Below are 18417 nucleotides of genomic sequence, written 5' to 3' on the forward strand. Positions count from 1 at the left end.
TTGAGGGGAAAAGTTATTAAGCATTATTTGCTAGTTGCTTGTTTTCATATGCTTGCTGAGCAAGAACAGACCCTTATGTTTTCTAGGTGTTTAGAGCCACAATTAGTGCTCTGCAATGAAAGTGGCATATGTTATTAAACTCCTCAGAGTGAAGAACCTATGAACCATGTAGTATTTTCAGGACCATTCCTTGTTATTAAAAATAAAAATAGTAGGCATTTAAGCTATGCATATAGAAGTCAAGAATGAAATCACCTTTTTTCCTCTTAAATCCTCAAAGAAACTAACACACAGTAAAAAAGTCCATGAGAAAATGAATGTTGGCTATCTTGTACAGATATATTTTATTATCCAACATAGTGTCTGACATGCAGTAAGTTTTCACAATACAATTTTGCTGAATGAATGAATTAACAATCTTGGTTTGGTAGAATAAATAGGGAAACTGATAATAATTTTATTTTCAGTAGGAATTTTGAGGGAAGACACCATCTAGGAAATAACCAGAAAGAATTAAAGAACAGTACAGAAGATTTGCTTTAATCATTTGTCTCATTGGCTAGTTCCATTTATGATCAAGTATGAAGAATGCCTAATATACAGAAGGTCCTATGTTCATTCCTGAGGAGACAGTTTATGATTTGAAATTCTCTCTATAAACTGAAACTCATGTTTTTCCACATAATTGAAACTAGAAATTTATAAAGTACTCAGACAAATTATTTCTTTTCAACTCTAACATGGTCCATATCAACAAAGAAACTGAAATTCATTGGGTATAGCCAAGTCTGGTATTTGCCTGTGACTTGCTCCCTCTCAAATGTCGGAAATGAACATTTCAACAACACCCAATCAGAATTAATGCAACATAGAAAATTTGGCTGAGAAAAGTTTGTTGAATATTAGTGGCAAAACTATAATTGGGCAACAGAATAATTTATCTCAGTTGGTGCAATAAAAAAGATTCACACACCAACACACATACCTACACAAACAATGAATTCCTAAATTATTTTCTTTGGGGGTACAATAGCCTTATTCTGTAAATTTCAACTGTACTAGCAATAATGCTTTTTCCTACTGCTTAAAGTTCTCTATTGGAGCAATGTTTGTGAGAAACACCGTTCCAACCCATCAACTCTCTTTTTGAAAATGCACTGGTCATCTTTTAATTTGAATTTGAGCTTATCACTCTTGTTATCAGAACTTCATAATTCTGGGCCTTATCATATGCAACAAGGTGTCTCTATTAAGTTCCTTATATTTGTCTTTGTCTGATATGCATATGTGACTATTGGCCTTAGAGAAAGAATCTACATCTTCATGTCAAATGATGCCTCAAGTGAGAGAATAACACCATAAAGTAAAATCCGTATTTATATTTACAACAATTTAAGACTCATTAATTGATTCTAAACTTATAAAAGAAATCTTTTTAAACTTTAAAAAAATTCCTTTCCTTGTTCAAACCACTTCATTGAAAATAGTCTGAATGGCTACAGTATATAGAAATAGGTTCAAAAATTAAATATTATCCCAACTTATTCTCAAGAAAAAACTACTTGCAAAAATAGATAAAATAAATTGTTCAGGCTTAACTAGTCAGCAGAACAAGAGTTTGCTTCTCTGTTTGCCTGTGACTTGAAGTGTTTTGAATTCTCTCATTAAAATGATGGATTTATTTAATTTTTCAGTAGTTCAAACAATTTTTATTTCATATTACATGAGGTTAATTTATTAAGTATTTACATTTTATCTTCCTGTTGAACTTCTGTCAGTTACAGTTACATCAAGCAGACAGATAAATAAAGGAACAGAGATTTCAATAGCATGGTTTATAAACATAAGTCAATGAACACATTAATTCTGAGAAGAAAAATTAGACTAAACACTCCTTTCATTCACTATGTTGGATTTTACTTCTGTTCTCAGTTATTTGATCCCTCTCCTATAAGGGTATTAGTATTCCTAACCTTGTCAAATCTCCATGTATATTGAATATACCTTCCTGCCTCAATGTCAGGATTGGTTGATGACTTGTTTTTAGCAAGGGACTGTGACCAATCTAGACATGCCACAATGAGGGAGAAAAATAATTTGTTCCTGTCCTTTCTGCTTTTGGGTGTTCTCATTCTTTATTTTGAGTATGACATGACCCATTGAGGTGATACTTCTTCAGCATGATTTCTGAAATGAGGAGACACACAGAGTCTAGCTAAACACAAATAGAATTGAGCACATTTGGAGGTGATTTTCAGTCCCTGTGTAACATGAGTTAAGAAATAAATATTTGATTGTTGTTATGGTTGTTGCAAGATACTCAACAAATGGGAATATTCATTATTTTAAAAATCTGACTGATACAAGTACATTGAACATTCTCTAAAGTTAACATAAGGAGATTTTTAACAAATTTTAAAGAATTACTATCACAGAGGTTCTTTAGATAAATTTGGAAATTGAATTCCAAATAAATAATTCATGGGTCACATAAGAAATCCATGGAAACTTTTAAACAATGTAGAAATGAATGCTAATGTAATATGATATATCAAAACTAGAGGAATGCAGCAAAAATAGTAACATGAAAATAATTTTGTTTTAATTCTTTATATTAGAAAATATGGAAAGTGAAAAATAAGCAAACTTATTTTTCTATTTACAAAATTAGGAAATCACAACAGAATAACCAGAAACACAAAGGAGAATATAAAGATGAAAGCAAAAATGAACTGAGAAGAATACACTTGATGACTTCTGGGGAAGATGGAAGAGTAGGGAGCTCTAGGACTAGGCCTTCCTCCAAAATAGTTATTAAACAGACAGAAACTGTCTGAAACAATTGTTCTGGGGCTCTGCAGGCCAGAGGAACACTGTACAGCATCCAGGGAAGAGCAGGAAGAAGAAGCTGATACTAATGGTAAGTACAGTGAGTAGCTCTCTCTGCATGGAAGCTCCAATCACCCATCCTCCCTTTCATACTGGGCTGCCTTGGGTCCAGTGCCTGGCTATTGCTGGCAGAAAAGGACATAAAAATCCTCTTCCCCCCAAACTGGGGTGGATATGGCTGAGCTTTTGATTATGATTGTGACTTTTGATTAGCAAATTCAGATAGCTGGGTCCGGCTCTTAGATACTGTTTCAAAGAGCCCTGGACACAGGCAGTAGCAGCCATTGTTTCAACATTGCACCAGACAGAGATGGAGGTGATGGAGATTTAAATATGCAGTGCTTCCTCAGGGGCGTGTTTGGGGAACAGTTTGCTGAAGGGTGGCATCTGCTGGGTAGACTAGGAAAACATAGCTTTGGGGACCAACAAAGGTGTTTTTGGTGTTCTTCCTGATTCCCTCCCCAGTCTATGCTCCCTTTGTGGGTCCCTGGTCCTGTTTCAGCTGGGAAAAACTAAATTGGAGAAGTCTTCTCTGGGGTGATGATTTTTCCAGAATTTGCTGACCAGGCAAAAGCAACTGGAGAAAACAAAAAGAAGGTAAAAAAAAAAAAAAAAAAAAAAAAAAACTGTAGAGGAGAAAAGCAATCAAGATTCCTGGCGTTGGAACAGAAAAAAGGACGCTTTCTCCTGGATGTGAAACAATTGCTCAAAAATGTAATCTTAATGTACTTACCAAATCCAATGGATGTGTCATGATGATGGGAACGAGTGTTGTTGGGGGGGGGGAGAGGGGGGGCGGGGGGGTGGGGTTGAATGGGACCTCACATATATATTTTTAATGTAATATTATTACAAAGTCAATAAAAAATAAAAAAATTAAAAAAAAAATGTAATCTTAAAAATTGAACTGCATATTCAAGGCAAGAATCAGATAAAGAAGAGCTGAAAAAAATCTGATCAGTTAAATAAAGGCTATAGTAAAGATCTGTAAAGCAAGCGTAAAAGAAGAACCTTAACACAAAACCAACTAACAATAAAGCCCTAGGCAAGAAGGAGAAACTGAACTTCAGTGAAAACTTATCAAGATAATCAGATGCCTAGACACCAGAAAAATATTACAAGATATACTAAGAAACAGGAAGATATGTCCCAGTGAAGAAAACAAATAAAACTTCAGAGGAGGCACAGAATTTGGAAGAAATCCTTGAAGATGTGAAGAAAATATGGCTAAAGAGATAAAGGATATTAAGAAGGTACTAGTGAATATAAATAAGAATCTGAAGCATAACAAAAATTATGAGGATGAAAAGCAGAATAAAAGAGATTAAAAATAATAGAGGCAAACAACAACAGATTGGAACAGGCAGAAGAAAGAATCAGTGAACTAGAAGACAGGTCAATTGAAATATTACAGAGGAACAGATAGGAAAAAGAATGGGGAAAAATTGAGCAAGGTTTCAGCAATTTGAATAACAGTAAGAAGCACTCAACCATACAAAATGTGGGCATCCCAGAAGAGGCAAGGTGAAAATCAGAAGAAATAATATTTGAGGAAATAATGGCTAAAAATTCCCCACCTCTTAGGAAAGACATAAATATGCATGTCCAAAAATCAGAACATACCCCAAACAAAATAAATCCAAATAGATCTACTGCAAGAAACATATTAATCAGAATGTCAAATGCCAAAGATAGAGAATTCTAAAAAGAGCAAGAGAGAAGCAATTCACCATGTACGAGGAATGCTAAATAAGTCTAAGTGACAATTTCTCATCAGAAGACATGAAGACAAAAAGGGAGTAGTGTGATATATTTAAGATATTGAAAGAGAAAAAATGCCAGCCCCAAATTCTTTATCTGGCAAAACTGCCCTTAAAAAATGAAGGAGAGTTTAAAATATTCACAGTTAAACAGATACTAAGTTCATTAACAAGAGAATTGTCCTATAAGAAGTACTAAAGAGAGTCCTACAGGATGAGAGGAAAGGACAGGAGAGAGAGGCTTGGAGTAAAGTTAATAAATGATTAACATAAGTAAGAGTAATTAAAAGTGTAAAGAGAGGACAACATAATATATGACAAATAAAACCAAAGGATAAAATGTTTGAAGTAAGGACTACTTCTGTGGTAATAACTTTGAATGTTAGTGAATTAAACTCCCCATCAAAAAGACAGAGATTCTGAAATGAAAACAACAACAACTATGATCTAATTATTTGCTGTTTACAGGAGACACATCTTTAGACCAAAGTTGAAGTTGAAAGATTGGTAAAAGATACTCCATGTAAACATTAACCAAAAATGAGCTGGGGTAGCCATACTAACATTGACAAAATAGAATTTAAATGAAAAACTTTTATAAGAGACAATGAAAGACATTATATATTAATAAAAGGCACAATCCACAAGAAGAAAAAACAATCATAAGTATTTATACAATTAACCATGATGCCCTAAAATAAATGAAGCAAGCACTAGCAAAACTGAAGGGAGAAATAGACATCTCTACAATAATAATTGGAGATATCAATACACCATAATCATCAACAGATAGAGAATCTAGACAGAAGATCAATAAAGAAACAGAGAACTTGAATAATATAACAAATGAATTTACCAAACAGACTTATACAGAACATTGTACCCCAAAACAGCTGGATATACATTCTTTTCACATGCACATGGATCATATTCCATGATAAACCACATGGGTCAGAAAACACATCTCAATAAATTTAAAATGATTGAAATTATACAAAGCACTTTCTCTGAACATAATGGAATGAAATTACAAGTCAATAATAAACAGAAAACTGGAAAAATCACAAATATATGGAATTTAAACAGCACACTGAATCAGTGAGTCAAAGAAGAAATTGAAAGAAATCAGTGAATATCTTGAGATGAATGAAAATGAGAACACAACATAACAAATGTATGGGATGCAGCAAAATAAATGCTGAAAGGGAAATTTATATCCCTAAATGCTTACATTACAGAAGAAAAAAGAGCTAAAATCAAAGACCTTGCTGCACACCTGGCCTGAAAGAACTAGATAAAGAACAGAAAACCAAGCCTAAAACAAGCAGAAGGAAAGAAATTACAAAGATTAAAGCAGAAACAGATGAAATTGAGAATAAACAAAACAAGAGAGAGAATTAACTAAACCAAAAGTTGGTTATTTGAAAATACCAATAAAACTGGCAAACCTTTAGCTACACTAACAAAGAGAAAAGAAGAGGCTATGAAAAAAAATCAGAAATGAGAGGGGTAACTTTACTACTGACTCCAGAGAAATAGAAAGGATCATAAGATGTTACTATGAACAGCTGTATGCCAACATATTAGACGACCTAGATGAAATGGGAAAATTTCTGGATACATAGGAAAAACCTACCCTGACTCTAGAAAAAAATAAAAGACCTCAACAGACCAGTTACATGTAAGGTTTGAATCAGTCATCAAAACATTGCAACAAAGAAACGGCCAGAACCAGATTTCACATTTAAGTCTACCAATCATTCCAACAAAAATTAATGTCAATCATTCTCAAACTCTTATAAAAAATTGAAGAGGTGGGAACACTGTCTAATTCGTACTATGAGGCCAACATCACCCTAATATCAAAGCCAGATAAAGATATAAGAAAATAAAATTACAGACCAATTCATCTTATGAATATTATGCAAAAATCCTGAACAAAATATCTTTCAAATAGAATTCAACAGCACGTTAAAAGATTTACACACCACGATCAGTTGGGTATTATTCCAGGTATGCAAGGGTGTTCAGTATAAGAAAATCAATTAATGTAATATTCCACATTAACAAACCAAAGAAAATGAAACACACAGTCATCTCAATTGATGCTGAAAAGGTTTTTGACAAAATCCATATATTTTATGGATAAAAAACTTTCAAAAATATGAATGGAAGTAAACTTCCCCAACATGATAAAAGGGCATTTATGTAAAACCCAAAACTAACATCATACTCATTGGTGAAAGATTGAACACTTTCCCTCTAAGATCTGGAACAACACAAGGAGGCCCACTGTCAACACTTCTTACTCAGCATTGTGCTAGAACTTCTAGCCAGAGAAGTTATATAATTAATTAATTAATTAATTAATATAAAAGAAAAGATATCCGAATTGGAAAGGAAGAAAGAAAACTCACTATTAGCAGATGGCATGATCCCCTATAGAAAGTCCAAAAAATTCTACAACAAAGCTAGTAGAGCTAATAAAAGAGTTCAGCAAAATGATAAGATAAAGATCAACATGCAAACATCAGTAGTGTTTCTATCCACCAGTAATGAGCAATCTGAGGATGAAATCAATGGGTGAAAAAATCCATTCACAAAGCAACTAAAAGATTCAGATATTTTTTAATAAATTTAACTAAAGATGTAAAGGACTTCTACACAGTTACACAGAAAACTACAAACTTTGCTGAAAGAAATCAAAGACCTAAATAAATGGAAGAACATTCTTTGTTCATGGATTGGAAGAATTAATATCATTAATATAGCAATTCTATCCAAAATAATTTAAAGATTCAACACAATCCCAATCCAAATTCCAGCAGCATACTTTGCAGAAATGGAAATCCAATTATCAAATTTATTTGGAAATTTAAGGGGCATCAGAAGCCAAAAGTATCTTGCAAAAGAATATTAGAGGACTCACATTTTCTGACATTAAAGCTACAGTGGTCAAAACAGGATGGTATTGGCATAAGGACAGGAATATTGTCCAATGGAATTGAATTGAGAGTTTCAGCTCTCACATCTAGGGCCAACTGATTTTTGACAATGCTGCGAAGTCTATGCAAATGAGAAAGAATTGTCTCTTCAACAAATGGTTCTGGGAGACCTGGATATCCACATGCAAAAGAATGAAAGATGATGCCTATCTCACATTGTATTAAAAAAATACCTCAAATGGGTCACAGATCTAAATATGAGTCTGTTCTATAAAACTTCTAAAAGAGAATGTATGGAGAATCTTCAGGATCTGATGTTAAACAACGGATTCTTAGATTTTGCATCCAAAGCACAAGCAACAAAGTAAATAATAGATAAATGGGACCTCCTTAAAATGAAAAACGTTTGTGCTTCAAAGTTCTTGGCCACAGAAGTAAAAAGAAAACTTATTCAGAGAAAATATTTGGAAACCACATATCCAATAAAAGTTTAATATACAGAACATATAAAAAAATCCTGCAATTCAACAATCAAAAGTCAAACAACTCAATTAAAAATGGGCAAAAGACTGGAATAGACATTTCTTGAAAGAGGAAATTCAAATGGTTATAAAGTAATGAAAACATGTTTAACATCACTAGCTATTAGTGAAATGCAAATCAAAAGCATATGAGATATGATTTCACATCTACTAGAATTGCCACAGTTATGAAAACAGTAAACTACAAGTGTTTGAGAGGATGTGTAGAAATAGGAACACTCATTCTTTGATGAGGGGATGTAAAATGGAGCAGCCACTGTGGAAGACAGTTTGGCAGTTCCTCAGGAAGCTAAGTATAGAATTACCTCATGATCTGGTAATTCCACTACTAGGTATATGCCCAGAAGAACCGAAAGCAGGGACTCAAGCAGATATTTGCACAATGCTGTTCACAGTGGCATTTTCCTAAATGCCAAGAGATGGAAGCAACCCAAGGGTATGTTAACTGATGAATGGATAAATAAAATCTGGAATATATATATGATGCAATATTATTGAGCTGTAGAAAGGAAAGATTTCCTGATGCATGCAAGAACAGGGATAAACCTTGAGAACATTACATTGAGTGAAATAAACCAGACACAAAAGAAAAAATATTGTATGACTTCCCTCTTATGAATTAATCATAATAAACAAATTCCTAGAGTTAAAATCTAGATTATCGGTTACCAGGAGATAGATTAGGGTTAGAGAATCGGGAAATGATGCTTGACTTATACATATTTTCTAATGAGGGATAGTAAAATTTTGGAAATGGATGGTGGTGTTGGTAATACATTATTTTGAGTGTAATCAACAGCACTGAACTATACAGTTAAAATAGGAAACTTTAGGATGTCTATTACTAGAATAAAAATAAAGATAAAACATAGGAATGTACAGTGAGCTCTATTGTCACTGTTAGGTGATAACTGTACAAATAAAAGAATGCTCTTTCATGAATTATAACAAATATATGATAATAAAAGATGATAACAAAAAGGTGGCAAATGGGAAACAATATACCTAATGTAAATAATAGATGATAAATAGAACATTTTAATAATCTTTTAGCAATTTTCTCAAAGACAACAACTCTTAAAAAATGGAACAATGAAAAAATAAGTTCTATTCATCAATAGTTAAAAGTGTTCCATACCAATGCATGGTGTCAGTGGAGGGGTGGTATATAGGAATCCTGTATTTTATGCATGGTTGTCCTGTAAATTCACAACTTCTCTAATAAAAAATCAATTTTGAAATAAAAGCAATTAATATTCATAAAATTTGTTTCTTTTAACACTCTATTGAAATAAATAACTTTATGGCAAAATTTATCAAATTCAAAAAGAGAAAGCAAAAAAATTAGTGTTATGCAATAAAAAAGAGGCTATATCAACAGGTCAATCAGATTTTTTTCAAGGTAAAAGAGAATGTTACCAAATTCACTGACAATAAAATTGAAAATTTACATTTTTTTAAGACCAACTCTAGAAGAAATAAATTTCACAAATAGTATCAGAAAGAATAGTTATTTGAAAAATTGCCCCACCTAGCATTTATACATTAGTATATGAGTTTGATCAAAGAATAGGATATACTAAATATGAAAATTCTTCCAGAGGAGAAGAAAAAATGAAATGTTTTCCAGCACATTCCAAATGGGTAGCATGTTTTTTTTTTAATATCAAAATTAGAGAAGGGTAGTAGAAGAGAGGATTTAAAGTCTCATTTCCTCACATTTAAGTTTTGGGGAAAACAAAAACTTCTGAAAATCTGAGCAATACAAAGTCAAAATAGAATAAAACCCACATTGAACATATATAAAAATGAAAGTGTATTTTAATATTGAAGCATCTGTAATAAATGTTCATGAATAGAAGATCAATGTAGCATATAAGAGTCAAATATGTATTTATACTCCCATCAAATATTAGAGAATACAATTTGTAAAAGAGGAATGATTTCACTATTTATAAAGGTAGAGTTTTTGGATAAAACTTTGTAGAAATCTGGGCAAGGTGTAAAAATTTATAAAATGGTACCAGAAGTCCCTCAAATGAACTCAATAAATGGATGGAAAGACTTACTGTCATAAACTTATTTCTCCCACTATTTTCCTCTAAAGATTTAATATTATTCTAATAAAAAAGCCATTATATGATTAATTACTTATTTATTTAACTATGAATATAAATTATTCATAAAAATCTATTTTATTTATAAAATAAAAAAGGTGCTGATGAAATTACCAGGAAATCTGCTGGCTTTTATAAAGGATATTTATTTGGGGATATAAGCTTAAAGTTACAAGGCCCTAAAGACTTCAAATTCTGTATTAGTTGACCAAGGGTGTGCTGATGCAAAGCCAGTTGGCATGTGCTGAAGCAAAATGGTCGCTGATCTCTGCCAGGTTTCTCCTTTTCTTCTAGGAATCCAGCCCTCCCTCTCATGGTTTGGGCTCATCTCTCAGGGCTTCCTATATACGTCTGGCTCTCTTTCCAAAGTTGGCTGTAAGCTATCAGGTGAATGACCATCTCTTCCCAGGACTTTAGGTTTTCAAGCCTTCTTCTTTCTGTCACATGATAGTATCAAAATGGCAAAGTTCTCTCCTCTTCCCATGGGTTTTCTTGAGAGAATGTCCATTTATATCAGCCCACCAAAGGGTTGGAAACACAACCTGATTTAGACCTTACTGACATAGCCCAATCAGAAGAATTAAATTGATTTTCTCAAGTAAACTTAATCAGAGGACTCTCACTAAATTTGATACATTCAAAGGGTATCACACCCAGAAGAATAGATTAGTTTACAAACATAATCTTTCTTTTTTTTTGACTTTTTTTCCTTCATTTTCTTTTAAATGTTACATTAAAAAAATATGGGGTCCCCATATATCCCCTATCCCACCCATCCCATCCCTCCAACATCAACTACCTCTTCCATCATCACAGCATATCCACTGCACCTGGCAAATACATTCTGAAGCACCACTGTACCACATGGACAGTGGTCCACATTGTAGTCCACACTTTCCCCCAGTCCACCCAGTGAGCCACAGCAGGACATGGCAGGACTCATCTTTCTGTTTTTGTTATTCACAAGAATAACCTCAAACTACTACATTCTAACTTCTGAATCTCAAAAAGAAATTATTTAATACAATATTCTAAGAAAAAATTTAAATCCTTTCAGTAGCAATGCTAAGTACAAAATCACATCGCAATCAGTTATAGAAATACAATTTGTCAAGGGTCAAAAATTGCCTCTGGCTGTAGACCTGCTAAACTTACAAAAGAATTTATTGGTTTCCAATATACAAATGAGACATAGACATAGGGTAAACATTTGCATTACCACAAGGAGATTTTGGGAGGGAAACATGCATCACAGGTTCCAAGAGTCCCAAAAACCTGCAGGGCATACTCCATTGGATTTCAAAGTATGAGAATCATTCTTAAGATAATGATTTCTTCCTCCTCCTCCTCCCCCTCCCCCTCCCCCTTCTTCTTCTTCTTCTTCTTTTTGGGGTCTCATGGGGCTCACCCTTTCCACAGGTTTGCCCAATGGTCATTTTCTTGATTCCACCCTCATCAAACATCAGGGTGCAACTGAGCTCCAGATCTCGTCTTCCAAGAACATTGGGTTGATGGCCACACTTTTCTCAATCTCTGGGGTACAATGTCAACACTCTTAGTACAGTGAGGTGGGAGCAACATTCTCCCTAATCTGTGGCATATAGGCCCAAACCCCTCAGAACAGTGAGGTGGTAACCTGGCCTTCCCTAATTATGGGGGAAGAGGTCTGCCCCCACCAGAGAGTTGGGGTGGTGACCTCACTCTCCCCAACCTATGGGGAACAGGCTCACCCTCTCACAGCACTGGGGTGGGATCTAACTCTCCCCAAACAATGGGGAATGTGCTCCACCCTCTCAGTACCCTGGGATAGCAAAACTCTCCCTGAATAATGGCCTGAAACAGCCATACTCTTCAAATGCTGGAGCAAATTCACCCTCTCTGGGCAAGGGACCTCTCTTAGCCTAAGGTGATGTCTTAATTCCAGACCTCAGCATCTGTGGTTTTCCTCTTAAGGTCATTTTCCCTTCCATCTCTACCTACCATTTCCCTTCTAGTCCAGGCTAACAGTGGTTTTGTTCATACAGATCTCACAAAAATCCTCTTGTTTTAGTGTGTAGGAAGCAGGGGTCCAAGCCACTGAACAGTAAGACTTTTCACAAGTCTTTCCTGGATAACAACATTTTCAATCCTGATTTATAAGTTCCAAGTTTAGTTAATTCCTCAAAAGGGGCACTATCATCCGGGGGTTTGATTTCCAGAGGCTTAGAATTTCCAGAATCAGTTTCTGGTTTCTTTGTGCCCAATAATTCAGATCTCAGCTTATCTATTTCCTCTCACATTTTGTTATAAGCTGCAAGGAGAAGCCAAGCTGCATTCTCCAAGTTTGCTTTGGAAAGCTCTTCAGCTAAGTGTCCAGACTTACCATTTTCAAATTGTAAGTTTCATCATTTCCTTCTAAGGTCTTCATACCAGCAGTCTCTGCAAATCAACCTAGGCCTTTTCCATCAAGCATCTCACAATTCCTCCCCCAAAAAACTGCTTACCCATTTTTAAAATCATCCAAGCATTTTTGGTAATTGCAATAGACTGTATCCCGCTCCTGGTACCAAATTCTGTATTAGCCTGCCAAAGGGGTGCTGATGCAAAGTACCAGAAATCCGTTGCTTTTTATAAAAGTTTTTTTAAATTTTTATTTGGGGTAAAAGCTTACAGTTACAAGGCCCTAAGTAGTCCAACTCAAGGTTACTTTCTCGTCAAATTCAGTTGCCACATGTTGAGGCAAAATGGTTGTTGATCACTGCCTGGTCTCTCCTTCCCACACTTTCTCTTCCCCTTAAGGCTCCTTGGGTTCAACTTCTTTCTGATTTCAGCTATAAGCTGGCATAGGTCTTGTCTCTCAAGGCTTCCTCTTTCTCAGCTGCAAACTATCAAGTGAATGTTTTATCTTTCCCTGGGGCCCCAGGATCAAAAATGACAGAATTTTCTCTGTTCCCATGTGTCTTCTTGAGTGAGTATCCAATTATATTAGCCCACCAAAGGGCTGGGACTCAACCTGTGTTATGCCTTACTGATACAGCTCAAGCAGAAGCCCTACAATGATTTTATCAAGTACACTTACTCAGAGACCCCTCACTGAATTTGTTATGATGAAAGGAATCACACTCAGAGGAATAGGTTAGTTTAAAAACATAATCTTTCTTTTCTGGGGATTCACAAAAATAATCTCCAACTGTCACACAAAGCAGAACTGAAATTTAAACAATACTTATAATAACACCATAAATAGAAAATATCTCAGAATAAATCTTTAATATTTCTGTATCAAATTAAATCTTTAAAGTGAGACTTAAACACCATTACACAGATGGCTATCAAAAGTATTGCTAGTAATTAATGTGAAAATACACTATCTTCATAGTTTGGAAGAATCAATAATGCAATGCTACAGATACACTCAAAATTGTTCATCTTTTAAATGCAATTATAATGGAAATCTGTTAGTCATCTTTAATGTGTTTATAAATTGATAGAATGATTCAAAAATTTATCAGCAAATATAGAGCTAAGTAGCTGAAATACTCTAGAAGATGAAAAACATGGTATGCATTATAAAATTATGCATAAAGTTATATTAAAAAAATATAGTCCTGGGGATGGATATACTCATATGCTATTATAAAAGAGAGAGAACCGACCTATATTACCACTTAATTTGTGAGGAAAGTAGTTTTTCCAAAGAGTAAGAGAGAAAGCAGTTCTTTCAGTAAGCATTCAGGAAGAATTCGATATCCAGAATGGGCACTAAAAATAAATTTTGAACCCTACTTTTAACATGACCCCCAAAATTAATTCCATTTGGATTACAAATCTAATTCTAAAAGAGTAGCATACATAGATATTATATAATTTTTTTAAAGAGGTACCAGGAATCTAACCTGGAACACATACATGGAAAAGCAGGTGCTCAACCTCTTGAGCCACATACGCTCCCCTAATGTACTTTTTAAATCCCTTTATAAATTTGAGAGAGGAATAGATTTTGCAAACAGCACACAAAATACACTAAAAGATCATTATATAATTTGATCATTTTAAATTTAGAACTTCTGTTCATGGAAAAGAGAGAGTGATAGAGAGAGAAGACACTATTAAGAGAGCGAACCAACAAAATATTACCTAAAATACGAAGAAATCCTACAACTCAATATGAAAGAGAGATCAAATAGAAAAAAAAAATGGACATTTATATAAGAAATGATATATATTATCAATAAACATGTGAAAACGGACTCTATTATTAATAATCAAATAAATGCCAATATAAACTTTGATATGCTACTACCCATCCCCAAGAATAGCTAAAAGCAAAAGCAAAAGCAAAAATAAAACAAAATGAAAAACTTGACTATAAGTTGTGGTGAAAAAGTGGAATAACAAGAACTTTTATATACTTATGGCTGCATGAGTCCTGCCAATTTGGCATTTATGTATTAAACTTGAATTTATGCATCCCCTATGATCCATGCATTTCAGTACCAGGACTAGACTAAAGAAAAGTGTGCAAATGTATTCTAAAAGACATTTGCAACATTTCCTATAGATGTATTCTTAGTATCTCCAAGATGGAAACAATCCAAATGTCCATCAAAAAACTTAATTGTGGTATATATTCACTTACTGGAATACCATATAGAAATAAAAATGAATGAACTATACCTACATGACACAAAAATAGATGAATCTTAAAAAGATAATGTTGTTCAAAGTAAGCCAGACTTAACACAATATTTTTCTAGTATTAGAACATTCAAAAGCAGTACAAATTAAACTATACTTTTAGGTCATGCATACTTCCCTGGTATCAATATACCAAAGAAGCACATTGGTTACATTAGGGAGAGGAAGGAGATTGTGATTAGAAAGTATTTGGGGTCTTCTGGGCAGAAACCCATGTTCTATTTCTTGGTGTTTGCATTACCATAATTCAAGAAGCTGTACTTTTATAGTTTACACACTTCTCTGTACAGTTGCTATATTTCACGGTAAAATAATGTTTTAGAAAATGTATACAGTTGTGAAAATTGGGAAGAAAATTCGAGATAATTTTGTAGAAGCAGATTTAGGAGAGAGCAGATGCAAGACTTACAACAGCACACTAGTAATTAACACCCCATAGTGTTTATATAGGGAAGGAAAAATAAACCAATGAACAAAATAGAGAGCCCAGAAACAGACTCCCATAATGGTAATCTGATATATAAAAGATGTAGCATAGTAAATTACTGATGACAGAATCTATCATTCAACAAATGTAGATGAAAAATTTCTGTCAATGTTAAAAATCAGGAGTCTACCGAACGCTATATAGAAAAGAAAACTCTAGGTGGGTTAAATATTTAGATGTCAGAAGCAAAATTCTAAAACTTGTAAAAAAAATAGATGGATCTCTTTCTTACCTCAAGATACTGGAAAGAAGCAAACACAAAGTCCCAAGCAAAAGTGTGAAGACTAATACCTCTGACTACATTAAAATTAGGAACTTCAATTCATCGGAAGATATCATTAAAAATATGAAAAATGTAACCTAAAAACCAGGAGAAAATAATTGCAACAAATTTAACCAAAAAAGGCTTTCTAATAGCAATATATAAAGTATCTCTATATATCAATATGGGAAGGTGAACAGGAGTAGATAACAACTGCAGAAGTACTCAAACTCTAACTATGAAGATACATATCATGAATATAATGAGAAAACAATTTTACAAACATTTGATTGGAAAAAATTGTGAAGACTGACAATATCCAGTAACAATAATGTATTATTTTATATATTGTTGGTGGAAGTGTAAATCAAAATAACTGCTTTAGAAAACAATTTAACATTGTCTTATAAGGTTGAATATTAACATAACCTGTGACTCACCCATTACAGAACTAGTTATTGTTTCAGGAAATATTTCTAAGAATTTGCATAGTATTTCTAAACATTATGGACAAAAATAGCTAAATGCCATCAATGGGAGACTGGATAAATAAAGTGTGGCATAATTTAATATTTAAAGCAGGACAAGTAATTGAACTGCAACTAAATAAAACAAAAGATCAATCTAAGCAACAAAAATTTTAATCATTTGACATTCAAAAAGCACGTTAAACAAAAATATGAATTTTATTGTTTTTATAATTTTTCCCATTTTAATTATATTATATATATTGTGTGTGTGTATGTGTGTATGATAATGGCAAGGATGTGACAAACACAAAATTAAATATAGTGGTATCCTGCAGGGAAGATAAGAATATAAGGAAATGAGATAAGGAGAGCGTACAAAGAAATTAAGTTATTGGTAATAGTCTGGTTTTGGAATTGGTTTATGTTTCCACAATTACCTACAATGATATTAAAGCAAATGAATGTGGGAATGAATGAATGAATAAATGTGTGAAGTTAAAACTCTAAAACTGCCTGTTTAATCTGTATATTAAAAGTGACTTGATTATGGGTTGCCTTCATCAATTTCTATAAGGACTAGTTATACTGTAGATTTCCAGAGCTTGGATACAAATTGTCAATGTCTACCTATCTACTTCCTTTTCTGTTGCAGAGCTTCTTACCACATCTTTAGTAGTTGTGTAAATTGGGATAGTTATTTCAGATGTATATGTTCAAATTTCTTCCCGTTTAATATAATTTAAATTAAAAACATTACCACCCCTATTTAACAAGATTTTAGAGTCCTAATGAAGCAATATAAGAGAAAGCCCTATGAAAGTTATAAAGTAAAGTACTAATCTAATATTTCTAATAGAAAGGTACTCAGTTAAGCATATTTATGTGGTGATTGTTAGAAATTCCACTCAAATTTTAATGTTAAATGTTGTTTATTCATAAATTTAAAGCTGTCTATCAATTCATCCATCAATGCACACCAGTATACTATGATTTGAAAACCGCATGTGGAGACTTGGTTGTGGGGGTGTTCACAATAATATAAGATAAACTCTGCCCATGAAGATGACTGTTCAATTAAGGAGGTGAGGCAGACAGAAGCATACTCTTCTTGATTTCCCATGAATAATTAAAAGCTTAACCCCAATACTGTGACGGCTTTCAAAAATTATTTTTTCCTTTGATCTCTCTCTTGGTTCTACAAACCCTTTATCAACAACTCTCATCTCTAATACCTAGAGGTTCCTCATTCAGAGGGTTTCTGAGAGGTTCACCAGTACTCCTTTTTAAAATAAATAGTCTGTTGAAACTGAGTTTTTGTTCCCAGAATCCTAATTTCAAGTTTGTGCTCTTTCACATGTGGATTTATTACTTTGTGTGAAAGACTTTTGCGTGAATTTTTATAACTCATAAACCTAGGTTAGTTCATTGTGGATTCTCTTAATTTCTGTTCCATAATATGGTTTTGAAGCCTGACATTGTTTTGATCGAAGTAACCAAACTTCTTCGACAACAATTATATAGACCCTGAAGTGTGGAGACTAGGACCCTGCTCTGTCTCCAGGCAAGATTTTAATAGGGGAATTTATACTGATAGCAATACCTCAGGAAATTTCCTCTGCATTTCCCTTGTCACCTTCTTATCTCAATATCTGTATCTTTTCCTCAGAAAAGGGGAGTTGATAAACTTCTAAATTGGTGAATGGGAACTAGAGTAAACTTGGATGTCTCTGAGATATAGATATAATATAAACAGCTGATAGATGATAGATAAATAGATAGATAAACAAAGACAGAGGTATGTAGATACCTTTCTGGATATTTTTTAAAGACAGTTTGCATATTAACTCAGCATAAAATTGTAATAAATAGACATATTCTTCTAAGATATCATCTACATTTTTTTCTCACTCCCATAATGCTTGGTTCAATATCCTAATCATATTTCAATCCAGCAGAGTTAAAAACAAAAAAGGATAATAAAAGGAAAAGATGCACAGTTTAAAATAACATCTTACAAGAAAAATAAGGGGAAAATATTCTCAAGTAGAATTTATATTCTTTAAATCATATTCTAAATTTTTTCAAGTAGAAAGTGATATTGACCTCTTAAGGAAACATTGTGTCCTTATTTTTTATATATCATTAAATTTGGAGATTCAATTTTATTGTTGGCATAAAGTTGTGTGTTAATAACTTTTTGATTGGGACGTTGTGCTTGTCAAGATCAACAATTTATTTGGGTGCAAAGAATCTTTCAAGGATGAACCA

This window comes from Dasypus novemcinctus, chromosome 3 (genome assembly GCF_030445035.2).
Source record: "Dasypus novemcinctus isolate mDasNov1 chromosome 3, mDasNov1.1.hap2, whole genome shotgun sequence".
Taxonomy (NCBI): domain Eukaryota; kingdom Metazoa; phylum Chordata; class Mammalia; order Cingulata; family Dasypodidae; genus Dasypus; species Dasypus novemcinctus.